This window comes from Ceratotherium simum, chromosome 29 (assembly GCF_057802395.1).
Source record: "Ceratotherium simum simum isolate JZ-2026a chromosome 29, ASM5780239v1, whole genome shotgun sequence".
In the NCBI taxonomy this organism is placed as follows: Eukaryota; Metazoa; Chordata; class Mammalia; order Perissodactyla; family Rhinocerotidae; genus Ceratotherium; species Ceratotherium simum.
Window position 1 is genome coordinate 36,650,888 of NC_141928.1, and position 15,936 is coordinate 36,666,823.

Below are 15,936 nucleotides of genomic sequence, written 5' to 3' on the forward strand. Positions count from 1 at the left end.
CCTGTTCTAGAACTTCATATAAATGGAATCCTATTGTATGTACCCTTTGGGATCTGGTGTCTTCAGCTAAACAATCTTTTTGAGATTCACCCATGTTGTGTATATAAATTGTTTGTTCTTTTTTATTGTAGAGTAGTATTCCATTAATAAATGTACCACAAGTTGTTTATCCTAGTGGTTCTCAAACTTATTGATCTCAGGACCCATTTACACTCTTAAAATTATTGGGTTCTCAAAAAACTTTTGTTTATGAGGGTTATATCCACCAATATCTATCACATATAAATCAAAGCTGAGAGATTTTTTAAGTAGTTATTAATTCATTTAAAATGATAATAAACCTATTACATGTTAATATAAATAATATTTTTATGAAAAATAACTATATTTTTCAAAACAAAAATCAGTGAAAAGTGTAGGACTGTGTTATAGTTCTGAAAATCTCTTTAACGTCTGTCTTTGTAGAAGACAGCTAGATTTTCATACCTGCTACTGCATTCAATCTGTTGCTATATCACATCTGGAAAACTCCACCTCTCTTGTGAGAATGAGAGTGAAAAAGGCAAATAACATTTTAGTGTTATTATAAAAATAATTTTGATCTCATGGGGTTTTGGGGACCATGGACCACACTTTGAGAAAGGCCAGTTTAGGGCCAGCCCTGTGGTGCAAGTGGTTAAGTGTGTGCTTTCCGCTGCGGCGGCCCGGGGTTCGCCGGTTCGGATCCCGGGTAAGCACTGACGCATTGCTTGGCAAGCCATGCTGTGGCGGCATCCTGTATAAAGTGGAGGAAGATGGGCATGGATGTTAGCCCAGGGCCAGTCTTCCTCAGCTAAAAAAAAAAAAAAAAGAGGAGGATTGGCATTGGATGATAGCTCAGGGCTGGTCCTCCTCACAAAAAAAAAAAAAGAGAGAGAAAGGCCGGTTTATTCACTCACCTGTTTGTAGACATTAAGGTTGTTTCCAGTTTTCCTGTCTCTTTTCATGGCTACAAATGGGCATTGCTGCATCATAACTTTCGAAGAAACTGCCAAACTGTTCTCCAAAGTGGTTATACCATTTTACGCTCTCACCAGCAATGTATGAAAGTTCCGGTTGCTTTACATGCTTGTCAGTCTTTTAGTTGTAGCCACTCTATTAGTGTGGGTGGTATCTTTTTGGTTTTAATTTGCATTTTGCTAATAACTAATTATGTTGTGCACTTTTCCGTGCACTTAACTGGATTCAAATATCTTCTTTTGTGAAGTGTCTTTCCAGCCTTATGACTTTTTTAAAAAAGTTGTCTTTTTACTATTGAGTTGTAAGAATTCTTTATATATTCTGAATATAAGTCCTTCATCAAATATATGTATTACAAATATTTTCTGCCAGTTTGTGGTTTGTCTTTTCATCTTGGTAATAGTCTCTTTTGATGAACAAAATTTTTTAATTTGTAAAACATTTATTTGAAGCATTTTATTGGGGTATAATTTACATACAATATAATCCACAGATCTTGACAGTTCAGTTCAATAAGTCTTGAAAATTGTATTCATCCATGTAATCAAAACTCCAAACAAGACATGGAGTATTTCTATCACTCCATAAAGTTTCCTTATGCCCTCCTGAGTCAATTTGCCCTTCCACCAAAGGCAGTGACTTTCTTTCTTTTTTTTTTTTTTGTGAGGAAGATCAGCCCTGAGCTAACATCCATGCTAATCCTCCTCTTTTTGCTGAGGAAGACCAGCTCTGAGCTAACATCCACTGCCAATCCTCCTCCTTTTTTTCCCCAAAGCCCCACTAGATAGTTGTATGTCATAGTTGCACATCCTTCTAGTTGCTGTATGTGGGACGCGGCCTCAGCATGGCTGGAGAAGTGGTGCGTCGGTGCACGCCCGGGATCCGAACCCGGGCCGCCAGTAGCGGAGCATGTGCACTTAACCGCTAAGCCACGGGGCCGGCCTGGCAATGACTTTCTGATCTTTACCCTCAACGATTACTTTTGCCTGTTCTTGGACCTCATATATATATGGAATTATAAAGAATGTATTTTGTCAGGCTTCTTTCACTCAACACAAGATTCATCCATGTTTTGGGGATTATCAGTAGATTGGCCTTTTTTTCTTGCTGTGCACTATTCCATTGTTTGGACACACCACAATATGTTTTTCCATTCCCTTCTTGACGGATGTTTTATTTATTTTTCCCCCCAATTTTGGGTTCCTATGAATAAGGCTTTTTTTGGACATATGTTTTCATGTCTCTTGGGTAAATGCTTCAGAATAGAATTGCTGGGTCATAGATAAAACTTTTTGAGAGACTGCAAGAAAACTCTCCACAGTGCTTAAACCATCATATACTCCCAGCAGCAAAGTATGAGAGTTCCACTTGCTTCACATGCTTGTCAGTCTTTTAATTCTACCCGTTCTAGTGGGTGTGACCAGGTGTCTCATAGAGGTTTTAATTTGCATTTTGCATGGCTAATGATAATGAACTTTTTCATATATTTAAATGGCTATTTTGAGGTCATCTTTGGTTAGGGTCCTTGAAAGTTTTTTGCCCATTTTTTTACTTGGCTTATTTGACTTTTTATTATAAGGTTGTAGGAATTATTTATATATTCTGGATATAAGTTCTTTGTCAAATGTGCATGTGTGTGCACGTGTGATATATTGAATATTTTCTTTCAGATCATGGCTTGCCTTTTCCAGTTTTAAAGTGTATTTTGGTGAACAAAAGTATTTACTGTTGAACTATAATTCATTAATGTTTTTCTTTTTTAATTAGTGCATTTTGTGTCCTCTCTACAAAATCTTCCCTACACCAAGTTTGCCAAGACACTCCTATGTTTTCTTCTAGAAGCTTTATATTTTTAGCTGTTATGTTTAGTTCTATGATCCATCTTGAATGAATTTTTGTGTATGATATGATATCTCACAGTTTTTATGAAATAGAGGTTGAGGTTCTTTGTTTTTCATACAGATATTCAATCATTCCAGCATCATTTGTTGAAAATATGTTTCTTTTTGCATTGAACTGCCTTGCTACCTTGTTGAAAATCATTCTTGCCTCTCTATTTTGCCTATTGATTTATTTGTCTAAACTTATGCCAATATTACATTGTTTTAATTTCTGTTGCTTTATAATAAGTCTTGAAATCAGGTACTGTAAGTTCTCTAAATTTGTTCTTTTTAAAAAATTGCTTTAGCTATTATAGGCCCTTTGTACTTTCACAGAAATTTTGGAATTAGCCTGGCAATGTCTATTTTTTAAAGCCTGTTGGGATTTTGATTGGGATTGTACTGAATCTGGAGATCAGTTTCGGGAGAATTAACGTCTTAACGGTTTTGGGTCCTCTAATCCATGAACATGGTACCTCTCTCCATTGTCACCTCACAACTGATATGACTTGCTTCAATACTGAACAGTAAAACTCACATTTGAAATAAATATGATTCTGGACTTATGTATTTTTATAAATCAAGGGGGACCATTTAAGGTATCTGGGCAGAGCTAGATGAGTGTCTAGGGGTGCAGATGTGGGATTTATAATGGAGAGAGACCCTCACAGGAGAGGCTAAGGGGTCTGCAGGAGGCTGAAGGGAGCCAAGGTAGAGGTATGGCAGGAAAAGGTTAAGAGAAAGGCAGGTAGGAAATCTCTGAAAATTATTAGAGATGGTTGTGGAGGAACCAGAATCAGGTTTCTGGTGAATTCCACAGACCAGGAATGAGCAGGGAATTCAGGCAACTTCCACAAATAATGATAATGATAAAATCTTATACAAATTAACGAAACTAAGACTAAACTGATGCACGACAAACCTCAGTTTCCTGGACCAGGAAACTTTCATACCTACTGTGCCACGTAAGTTTTTGACTTGTAATTACTACCAAACCTACTGTGTGCATTGCTGAATTCTTCATTTTCAGCACAAAGAACAATTATTAATGGCTACATTTATCACTGTCAACCTCACTGAGGATAAACTAGGGGTTGGGGAGGGGATGCTGAGGACAGAAGAGATACAAGGGAGAACAGGAAGGATGCCTATCTTCTGATTCCCCAATTATGCTGGCTTCTTCACCAGTGTGGGGGGACATAAGATTACATGCCAGAGACTATCTGGGAAATCCTGAACTAAGCCCCAGTTAGAAAGGGTAGAAGACAAAGTACAGACAGCCAATGTTTCTCATCACTTTGATACACCCCACTGCCAAGCTAATCTAAACAACTCCTTGTTCCTTGTTCCTCAGATGTGTTTCCCCATCGCTAACCATTCTCATTATTCCCTTCACCCAGAATGTCCTTCCTCCAAACTCCACTGGTCACATCTTGTCCATCCTTCCTGGCCCAGCTCGGCTACCAAGTCCTTGATGTCACCTTTAGCACCCCTGCAGGGTGTGATCCCTACTTCCTCTGAACCTCCAAAGCACTTTATCAGTGACACTATCCCACATCCACCATGTCCCAGCGTTTTTTGTGCACAGGTTGTGTCCCCCACAGATGTGCGTCTGCCCTGCACAGAGCATGTAGTCAATGAACGTCTGCTGAATGAACTGAGAGGCAGGCCTCAGCAAGCGCTACGCTGTGTCATGTGGGAGCGCTCACCTCCTGAAAGTGATCCTATTTATTCAAGTGGGGCACGCTCTCCTCTAGCACATCTAGCACTAGTAGTTGCTTTGTAAATCTGCAGTTAGGACATGGGAATTGCTATAATTCAAGAATGAACACTCCAGAGGAAAGAGCCTATCAGAATCCTGCTGTGTACATTACTTCCGATGGCTTACTGACAGCCTAAGTTATATCACCAGGGTCTTGCCAACATTTATAACAGCTAAATCACATTTTTTAAATTGTGTTTTGCTCTTTGGACTGCTTATATAACCATCAACAATATACTTACTTTCATTTCTGCTAATGCAACTGAAAAGAGCATTAGGTAAATTAAAAAAAACCAAATAAACAGAAATTAACAACCACACGGAATTTCTAATTTTATTCCACTTTATTGTTATATGGAAATCAGGATATCAAACTATTTAGTTCTTCTCTAAATCCAAGACTGAAAATGAAGACGCTATGAGATGGCATCCTGGTGAAAAGGGATATCATCTTTCAACATATACTGGAGATCACGATTATCTCTCGAGCCATAAGCTGACTACGATAGAGCAACAAAGTTTATGTAAAGCTGTACCAATGTGTGTATCTGGGGGAATTTACAACGTATTAATCTCAATGATTCCTTGTAGTATATAATAAAGGACATTTAGGGAAATATGTATTTCACATAACCACTGCATTTTAGAGCTAAAGGGACCTTAGAGATCATCTCTATTTGTTCTCAAGCATGCCCATGCACTAGAATCACTTGGGCTTCCTAGGCCTTACCCTAGACTACACAATCAGAACCTGGGAGTGGAGCACAGAAATCTAAATTTTAAACAAGTCTTCAAAGATGATTCTTATGTAGCCACCCTGGGGCCAGAGATGGGGAATCTCTCTACCATTTTACAGATGAAGAAACCATTTCCTCAGCAGGGGAGAGACTGCCCCAGGTCACAGAGCAAGTCAAAAGCAGAGACTGAGACTAGAATTAGTGTTTCTAGTGCTCTTAGATCACTGTTCAGAAAACATCATATTGTGTTCAAGTCATTGTAGGAAAATAAGAAGCAAAACAAGACAAAAACAAAAAATTCCTTGTACAAAGCCATTTGGATATTCAGAGCTTGTTGACTATGATTGATTAATATTACTCACAATTGGAAGTGAATGAATTCTTCAACGAAATACTATGGGCATAAATAAAAGGCAGATGGAAATCAAGTGCACCGTTATTGTTGAATACAGATGATTTTGGCTTTTAATTGTAGCTAACCCACAAGCCAGCTATGTGATCTGGATTTGTTAAAGGACCAGCTTCACCGACATTTAAAACCTAGCTTCAAGTATCCCTCTATGTAGTTGTATGAAGCTGTACTGCATTCATTTTCTCCACTAAGTAATATTCCACTGTAGGAATAAACCACACTTGATTTATCTATTTAAAGTGAAACAAAACAAAACAAAAACCCCAGGCCTCATAGATAAGGGCTAATGTATTCACCCAGTATGAATTCTTTCTGCTAGAGAGCTCCTCAAACAATATACAAGTAATGAAAAGTAAATATTCTTGGTGTTCTCTAACAATGATCTCTCTTCATCCATGTTTGTGACTTTTCAGCTACTGGTATAGATAGCCCTCCATTTCAGTTCAATGGTTTCAGGAACACTTTCCATAAAATGACCTAAATCAATATTATAAGGCAATCTGCGACCAACTTTCCAGCCTCCTCTGATTGGGTGAATACAGTTCTCATTGCCCTTCTCTTTATAATAAGCTGGTTTATTCCTTTGGGTTTTGGCTTTTTTACTTGTACCTGAAGAAATGTGCTTATCTTGGTGGCTGTCCTGGGTTGCATTCCTGGTCTGACTTCCATTTTTGGTATTCTTCAATTTACGCTTAAAGTCTCTAGAGCAGTGGTTCTCAACAGGGGTGATTTTGCTTCCCGGGGGACATCTGGCAATGTCTGGAGACATTTTTGGTTGTCATAACTGTGGGGTGGAGTAGGAGGGGGAGTATATGTGCTACTGGCATCTAGTGTGTAAGAGGAGTTCAGAGATGCTGCTCAACAGCCTACAATGCACAGGACAGCTCCCCACAATAAAGGATTATTCAGCCCCAAACGTCAACAGTGCCAAGGCTGAGAAACTCTGCTCTAGAGACTTACAAATTTGTCCAAGCTGGCTTTTTAAAAATTTGACCTTACAAATAAAAGAAGTATCACTCTGGGTCAGCCTTGTGGATTACGTAGCTTCAGAGAGAAGTACTAAAAGACACAAAACCTGAAAAATGTCAGAGCTCATCTAAACCAACTCCTTATTTGACAGGAGCCAGAGACTGAGGCCTAGAAAGGAGAAATACTTAGGGACCCTAGCTTTCACCCACAAACAGGTAGGCAAACTATGGCATACAGGCCAAATCTTGCCTGCTGCCTGTGTTTGTAAATAAAGTTTTATTGGAACACAGTCACACCCATTCATTTACACAGTGTATATGGCTACTTCACACTATGATGGTAGGTTGAGTAGACAGAGACCATATGGCCTGCAAGCTATCTGACCCTCTACAGAAAAAGTTTGCCAACTCCTGATGTAGAAGAAGGGCACAGCTCTCTCCCTTGATGTCACATCCAGAGTTCAGAGATATTTTTTAAGCATATCTCATTTCTCTTAATGTTCATTGATAGACCTTTCATGCACAGGTTTACCCTCATTTGTTGAACAAAAACTTTTATATTTCCACATGGCAGCACCTCTAGTGTTAATAAACACTGTTTTTACATCTCTATCTTCATCTTAACCAATTTTAAGGTTTAAAAGAATGGTCCTTCATTCAAGTACACCAGTATTTGACGAATTCATCAACTCTCTGTTGCTTACTCTATACTCATCATGATTTCATAGACTCTAATCAGATCCCCCTATTTGATAAAAGATTCCTAACCTTAGGTAACTATACCTAGGTATAAACTATACCTTACATAGTGATACCTAAAGTATAACCTATAGGTAACTCTACCTTTTCACTGCTTAAATGATTGCTGATTCGTTTGACACGGCTTAAGACATGCATGTAATGAGTTACAGCATTAACTTAAAGTTTCTTCATGTCTTAAGACAGCCAATCTTGTGGTCTTAGTAAAGTCAATTCTGGTCTTTCAAATGTCTGATCACCTTCTGGTGGCAAAAGCGGGACGTAACCGAGGGTTTATACTCACTTGTATGGAGCCTCTTTGGACCTTCTGCCACCAATACCACCCCCTTGTGCCTCCAATATCAGTTCCCTCACTCCACTCATCTTACTCTAGAAAGATCAAAATTACGGTGTTACTGAGGTCAGGATCTACCACAACCTCAGAGACCCAAAGAACATGTCAGGGTACTGGAGTTGAGAGGGTCCCAAGAGATCTTCCAATCCAACAGCCTTCACTACACAGCTGGAGAGACAGACGTACACAGAAAGCAGAGGGCAGAGTGGGGCTAGACCCCGGACTGCTTGCCAGTGCTCTCCCAAGACGCTACACTATAAGACGACTTTGGATTATTCTTCTGAAAGCAGCCAATGCAAGGATGAATTTATGGCCATAGAGTAACTATTTGAACAGTCTCCCCCCTTTTTTTTTTTTTGGTGTGGAAAATCAGCCCTGTGCTAACATCTGCCAATCCTCCTCTTTTTTTTGATGAGGAAGACTGGCCCTGGGCTAACATCCGTGCCCATCTTCCTCCACTTTATATGGGACGCCTGCCACAGCATGGCCTGACAAGTGGTGCATCGGTGCGCGCCCGGGATCCGAACCGGCGAACGCCGGGCCGCCGCAGCGGAGTGCGCACACTTAACCACTTGCACCACTGGGCCGGCCCCACAGTCCCCTATTTTTAAAACCAGCACCTTAAATTGTGAAAAAAAATCATATTCTTGAGATTAATCTTATTTCCCTTTAAAAAATTTGATGGCGAAGTCTTTCCTCAGGCAGCTGCTTTCATTAACCAGTTCCCTGCCCCCCGCCCCTCCCCACTCCTGCTGGTTTCATAGAACTGCACCAAGCCCTTCCACCTCGTGCTGGAAGCAGGTATCTGTGGGCAAACCTGGCAGAAACACTAAGATACAGAGTGACATCGAGGTCAAGGGAACCTATGTGATCCTTCATGCCACACTGATTTTCCTTTCAGGGAAAAGAGCCGTTGGGGTGCATCTGGGCGGTGGACTCTGCTGGTCCAAACTCTTGCTCAGAAGTTGGCTCTGCAGATGTACTTTCTGTCCCGGCCACACACTTTTCCACTTCAGGGACCCCTTTTGAACATTTCTCCATTCGTCCACTTGTCTCAATCCTTTATCTGTCCACTGCCCTTCTACTACTGGCCCCTCCAGCTCCCTTTCCCATTCTCACCAATGATGAGGACGATGAAAACTGAGCAAACACTGATCACATGAATCTTGTAAAAACAACAACAACAACAGGTTTGAATTTTGGATATTTTGTCACTTCTAGACAAAGACCCAAAGGAGCACATTTTATGAACTGTTATTTAATGTTTCCTACTCCTAAGGCCACTACTTAAAAGTAAAGGAGTTGCTTTGTTTCTTAGGCCTCACTAAATAAAATCTGTTTGCTTTTCACAAATGGACTGAAATTTCTCCCAGTTTGAAGTCTTGCATTCATATGAGAAATCTAGCTTATCAAATGCTAAGTCGGAGAGATTAAATAGTTGACCTTTAAAACAGACATGTTTTTAAACCTCTCCAAGATGTTTTCTCCTTGTTGTGGACGCCACGGCTTTTAAGTCAAAAAGTCTAAGTGACTAGAATATGTAAAGGAGTTTAAGATCATGACATGGAGGGGCCGGCCCAGTGGCGCAAGTGGTTGAGTGCGCGTGCTCCGCTGCGGCGGCCAGGGGTTTGCCGGTTTGGATCCCGGGCGCGCACCGACGCACCGCTTGGCAAGCCGTGCTGTGGCGGCGTCCCATATAAAGTGGAGGAAGATGGGCACAGATGTTAGCCCAGGGCCGGTCTTCCTCAGCAAAAAGAGGAGGATTGGCAGATGTTAGCTCAGGGCTGATCTTCCTCACACACACACACACAAAAATTAAAATCATGACATGGATATCACTAAACAAGTGATTCTTCAATTTCTTCAGCCTCCCAAATAATACATGTTATTTCAATAGTTGGATAAAAATGAATACCCAAAACTGAAATAAGATTAATAGGTCTAGACTGCTCAGAGAAGTTTGTTCATTATCACGACAGAGCATCCAACCAGCTGGAAGCAAATTCCCTGGCAAGTAACATCTGCAGAGTAACACAAGGTCTAGACCAGAGCTTAGCATGGAGGATGTGTTTGTGGTGGAGTGACTGCAGTAATGGACCCAACTGTTCACATTTCCCTGCATCTATTTCTCTCACACTAACTCTGGACTTCATCATGCAATTTGCTTTGGTCAAGTGGACAGCAGCAGGCTTGAAGCAAGCAGAGGCCTGCACACACACTTGCATGTTTCCACTTCCTCTCTTGAGCCCCTGCTACCACCATGGGACACGCGTGAGCTAGCCTGCTAGAGGGCTGGGAGAGACACATGGCAGAGAGCTGAGCCGACCTAGCCAAGGGCATCCTAACCAGCCAGGCCCAGGCTGACCTGCCAAATGATGGCAGATGCATGAGTGAGCCCAGCCAGAATCAGCTAAGCCTGGCCAGATCAGAACCTCCTAGCTGGCCCTTAGATTCGTGGGAAATAATAAATTGTTATTGTTTTAGGCTATGGAGTTTTGGGATGGTTTGCTACACAACATTATAGTGTAACAGAAACAGTAGTCAGTGCTTTCTCTACTTATTCAAAAAATGCCTAATTCATAGACACTTACACAAGGTTTCCACGGAAAACTGCTATTTATTGCGCAACAAAGAACCTTGTGTAATTCAGATGTCCAGAGAGGAAAAAATTTCTATTAAAAAATTCTATTTATAAAAATACTAACTGTAGCACCTATTTACAGGCAACAAGGTTTTGTTTATTCTTTAAGTCTTACCTGCTCTGTGAAGACTTCCCATTACCCTGGGCAGGGTTTTTCCCTCCAGGCTCCAATGTGTCTTGTACAGACTTCTAGCAAAGTACTTGTCTCATTGCATTGTAATGGACTATTTGAATTTCTCTCTTCCCATAGACTAGACTATGAGCTTCCTGCAGACAGTGGCTAAATCCTTTCATCTTTGTACCCTGACAATAGTGCCTGATTCACATTAAATGTATCAGCTCGGTGTGTATCAGTTCAATGAATGCTAAGTGAATGAATGAATGACAGCTGCCAAGACAATTGAGACACGGACTCTCCCCCCAGGAACTGAGTTTAGTATTAAAAAGTGACATGTAAACAAAGAGTTACTCTATAAGGGGACAAATGCTATAATAATCATGTGAAATATTTAGAAGTAGCAATCAATTTTATGTGTGTGGAGGGAAGAGGGCTGGGAAGGAAAGGTTTTAAAGAGGAACCATCTAAGCCAGAATTTGGGCCAAGGCTGCCAGTGGGATAGGGGTACTCATGCGCTGGGCCCAGCTTTTGCAGGGGTGGTGATGGGGGTAGCCCCGATTTGTAATATTTGCTGATGTTTTTGGTGTAAATACGCCCATCATGGCTGCTTCCAAGTTAAAAGCTGGTTTGCACAATCCCTGAATATGTAACGATTGGCTCTCCCCAGCTGGTGGGAGCTGGCTCCAGCACACAACCAACCGGACAGGGTGATCGGGTGGATCCAGGGAGAGGGAATTCCAGGGAGAGCAAACAGGTCGTACAACTACAGCTAATAAATAAAACACATGGCCCATCCGGGAAGTTACGAGTAGCAAGCTGCGAAAGGTAAAGGAGTCGGGCTAGATCGAGACAAGCTTGGTACAGCAGGCTGAGGAACGTGAATGTACCTGCAGGTGAGCCACTGAAGAGTTTAAGGAAGGGAGTGACATGACCACATCTGGTCTCCAAAGAGATCACCCCAGGAGAAGTGGAGACAGTAAATAAGAGGAGAAATTAGAGACAGGAAAGCTAGTCGGGCAGCTATCACAGCAGTCCAGAAAAGTGGTATAAAGGCCTGAGCTAAGGCAGTAACTGAGGATCTGGAATGGAGACTGACTTAAGACATATTTTGGAGGCAAATTTTTAGGGCTTGATAGCCAGTTATTTGTGGGAGATGGTGAGAAGAGGGAAGAGTAGACAATACCTCTTAGGCTTTTAGTTTGTGTGCCTGGGAGGACTGTACTGGAACAACTAAGCAAGAAATGTAAAAGAATTAAGTTTTTGTTTGGGGATGTGTACGTGTGTGGTGGTGTGTAGCAGTAAGATGGAGGGAAGAGGAGGTAGGGAGGGAACAATCAGCTTGGCTGATTTGAAATGATGGTTGAACATTCAAAGTACACAGATCCAGTAGTGATTCAGGAGCTCAGAAAAAGATGTTAGCAAAGAAGATTCTGGAGTTGTCATCACATAGGGGCAATTAAAGCTATGGGAGTAGATGAGATGGCCTAGGGGGAAACCTGGCCATTTAGATTAGACTGGGTCACGATCCAATCAGACTCGATCAGATTTCCCTTTTGGGATCATCTCATTCAGGTGACTTCTGAGAAGAATAGACTAGAGAGGTGTTATGAGAGGTTTGGGGATTCGATCGGAGACGTAAAAGACACTTTCCACTCCAAACAAATGGACTGAAGGTATATTTTATTATATAGAGGATAGTAAAGGCGATAGTCTGCAAACAGATCTGAATAGGTCAAATATTAAGAGGGAAAAAACATCAGCCCGACTGGAAAGGGAAAACACCCACATCGGCTGAAGAGAAATGACACAAATCAACCGGAAAGAGAAACACCAGGTTGACCGAAAAGAGAACACATCAAATCAATTACTTCATATCAAATCAATTACTTCACATCAAATCAGTTACTCACAACATCCACGCCCCACTGCCGGGAGAGCCCTGTCAATCGACGCGGCTGGGCAAGGATCACACGTCCTGGGCAAGGTGTCCCTTCCACAGGTGGAACTCTCTCCGGGTCTCAGTTTCCAGCAGTTTTTATACCATCAGTAATTTTCAGAGTAAGCAATTACAGAGTTTGCAGAGCAAGCATTTAGTGTTTCCTTGCACAAAATGGTTATCAGTGGCGTACGTGCACTGAGCCCCCTGGCTAACGTCCCAGCCCAGTAGTTGTGTACGTGCATTGTTCTCTTTGGTTATTGTCCCAGCCCGGCACAGATGGCCAGTCCATCCCGTGCTACGACGCTCCAAGAGCCTTGAAATGTTACAACTTGCAACTCCCTCCGTGAGAGAAGGGCCAGTTCCCACCACGCAGAAAGCAGCTTTTATATTTCTTTTTGTGCTGGTGGCTGTAGGTCAATGGAGCGGCCAAACATGGCTGTACTCATGTCAAGACAAGAGGAAATACACCAGCACAAGGAGACTAAATAGGAGTTATTCCTTTCCCAAATACAACATATGACAAAAGAAAACAACATACAAATGGAACAGAATCAAGGTTTTACACTCTCTTAAGCCAGTACTGCAGGACCTAATAGGTTTCGCTCTTTTTGGAGCTCATCAGCTGCAGGTAACGGCTCAAGTCCACTCTGATGCAGCATAACTCTGTAGCATTTTACCATTTGTAAAGCCTCCCATTCACAGTCTTCTGTTTATTATATCCTGACAATTTTCAGTTTCCTTAGCATTAACTAAAAGAAGCTTTACGTTTAGGTCCTGAAGGCTTTGCTAGGGCGAAGTATCACAAGATTCTTTTTGCTAAAATCCCCCAAAGCTGACTGTCCACAGCCTAAAAGAGGGTCTACTCTATTCTTGGAACCAGTGCAGCACAGACCCCATCACACTGGGGCATAGGAGGCCTCTAGCTGTCCAGAGAATCCTGCTGGTCCTGACACCCCTACCCTCCTCTCTCTGTTTTTAGGGCTATTTTTTCATCCCTTTTCCTTTATGCCTCTGGTAGTAAATGTAGAATTCAAGGTTAATTTGAGAAAAAATGAACAAAATAAAATTAATACATGGAAATCTTTAAAGCAGAACATTTTATCGTGACATTTCCTGAGGATACACTGTACAGCCCGTGTAGGCACACATAAACATGCACCAAACACAGCATCCAGGGCGAGGACCAAGCGCAGGAAATGCCACCATCTGTGTTACAGGGGGTGGAGGAGGCTATACATACATATTTATAAATATTTACTTTTATATGCATAAAATATCTCTGGTGACTTTAAAAACTGGGTGGCTGTAGTACAATAGGTGGGAAAGAGACTTTTTATCATATATCATTTTTGATTTTGAACATGTGACTATTCAAAAACTAAGATTTAACACATACCTGCACCTCTCTTATGCACTTAGCTGTGTGTTGATAGGATGGTGCTGACAGAACCAATCCTGGAACTCACAAAGCCGACATCTTTGTTTTTGTGGTTCTTAGAGCCTATTTTTTAATATCCTCAGAGTCTTAATTTTATCTTAGCATTCTCACAGAACCAGAGCCCCAGGACAGAACCTTATTTTAGTTTTGTCTGGCAACTGTTGAGTTTAAAACTTATAAATGCCTTAAGATTTTAAAAAAAAGTGAGTCCTCACAAAAATATCTCCTACTGACTTTCCTTCATAGTTTCTCACCTTCCTTAATGAAATAACATCAAATAACTGGACTGAAGAAAGCTAGGAAAGAAAGTGTTACCGCACAAAGCGCAAAATTTGCTCACTGTGAGACAAAAGCCAATCGTCAAGAGGCAAGATGGTGGCAGAGAGAAAGGGCAGTTTATTACAGCTTGCAAGCAAGGGGGAAGATGGCCGATTAATGTCTGAAAGAACCATCTTACAGAACAAAGACTACAGGCCAGTTATATAGAGGGTTGGTCTCCGGGTGGGGGAAGCATCTGGCCCCAGGGTGGGGGCATCCATCTGGTCTCAGTTCCTGGCAGTCTTTTGTTTTACTTGATATGCATCAGAGACCGGAGCAACGCCCTCTACCCTGATCTTTCAGTTGTGTCACTGATGATGGCTATCAGCATAGACTCTCTGCCTGGGAGTCATCACATTCCTAAGGAACTCAAGAGAACAAAATTATCAACTTCTAGCAGCCGGGAGGGGCCATAAAATCTACAGAGCATGTCTGGGTTAGTTAGTCAGAGGTCATTCAAAGTTACAGTATGGTTTCTCCTCTACAACATGGCTTCCCTCACGTCAACCTTGTGTTGAGCTGGTATCCTTGGCATGGTATTCTTTTTTTTTTTTCTGAGGAAGATTCACTCTGAGCTAACATCCATTGCCAATCTTCCTCTTTTTTGCTGAGGAAGATTTGCCCTGAGTTAACATCCATGGCCAGTCTTCCTCTATTTTGTATGTGGGCTGCTGCCACACGGCCGCTAAGGCATGGTGTAGATCAGCTCCCAGGAACTGACCACGGGCTGCCAAAGTGGAGCGTGCTGAACTTAACCACTAGGCCACCGGGGCTGGCCCTATAGTATTCTTTATTTTCATCAAGAAAAACCTTATGCTCAAATATCTAAAAGTTCCTAAATTACAACGACCAAATTTCATGCAATTAATTTAAAACAAACATCAGCCCCAGAACCTACCCGACTTGCTAGAACTTCACTCTAATGGCTTTAATCTCACATAATAACGCAGTCCTTCTCTTATTTCAGAAAGTAGATGACTCTGAAGGAAATCTAAATCAGAGGACTTTTTCTTTTAGCTGAATTCCACTCTGTAGCAAATTTTCTTGTGAAGCTCTGCCAGGGCATTGCTATTTTGCTTTTTCTTTAACCCTCCATATTCTAAATTCTCATACTGACTTTTGAGCCAATTTCCTCAGAAAAAATCCATACATAATGGAGGGGGAAGTCTGGCAGTGATGGGAGGGAAACAGAGAGTGGTAGGTACCACAGGATCAAGGGAAGATTTTTTTCCCCTTTTTTCAGAGTGGCTTTTGTCCCTGGTTCCTGGAAGGGAGACTCTAAATCCTTGGAATTTCCTCAGTAATAGGAGTGCCTTTGTTATGCTAATGAGGCGACCCATTGTCCCACTCAGATAGTTTCAGGATGGGGACTGGCCATGTGATCAGAGAGTTGGGGCTTTGAGCCACATGATATCAGCCTGACCCCCAACCTCCAGTGGGACAGGGGGACTGGAGATTGAGTTCAACCACATGGCCAATAATTCAATCAATCATGCCTGTGTGATAAATCCCAATAAAAACTCTAGATACTGAAGCTCAGTGGACCTTTCCTGGTTCGTGAAGACACTGATGTGCCAGGAGGGGAATGCACACTGATTCCATGAGGAGAGGGTGTAACTGCGGGCCCTCCA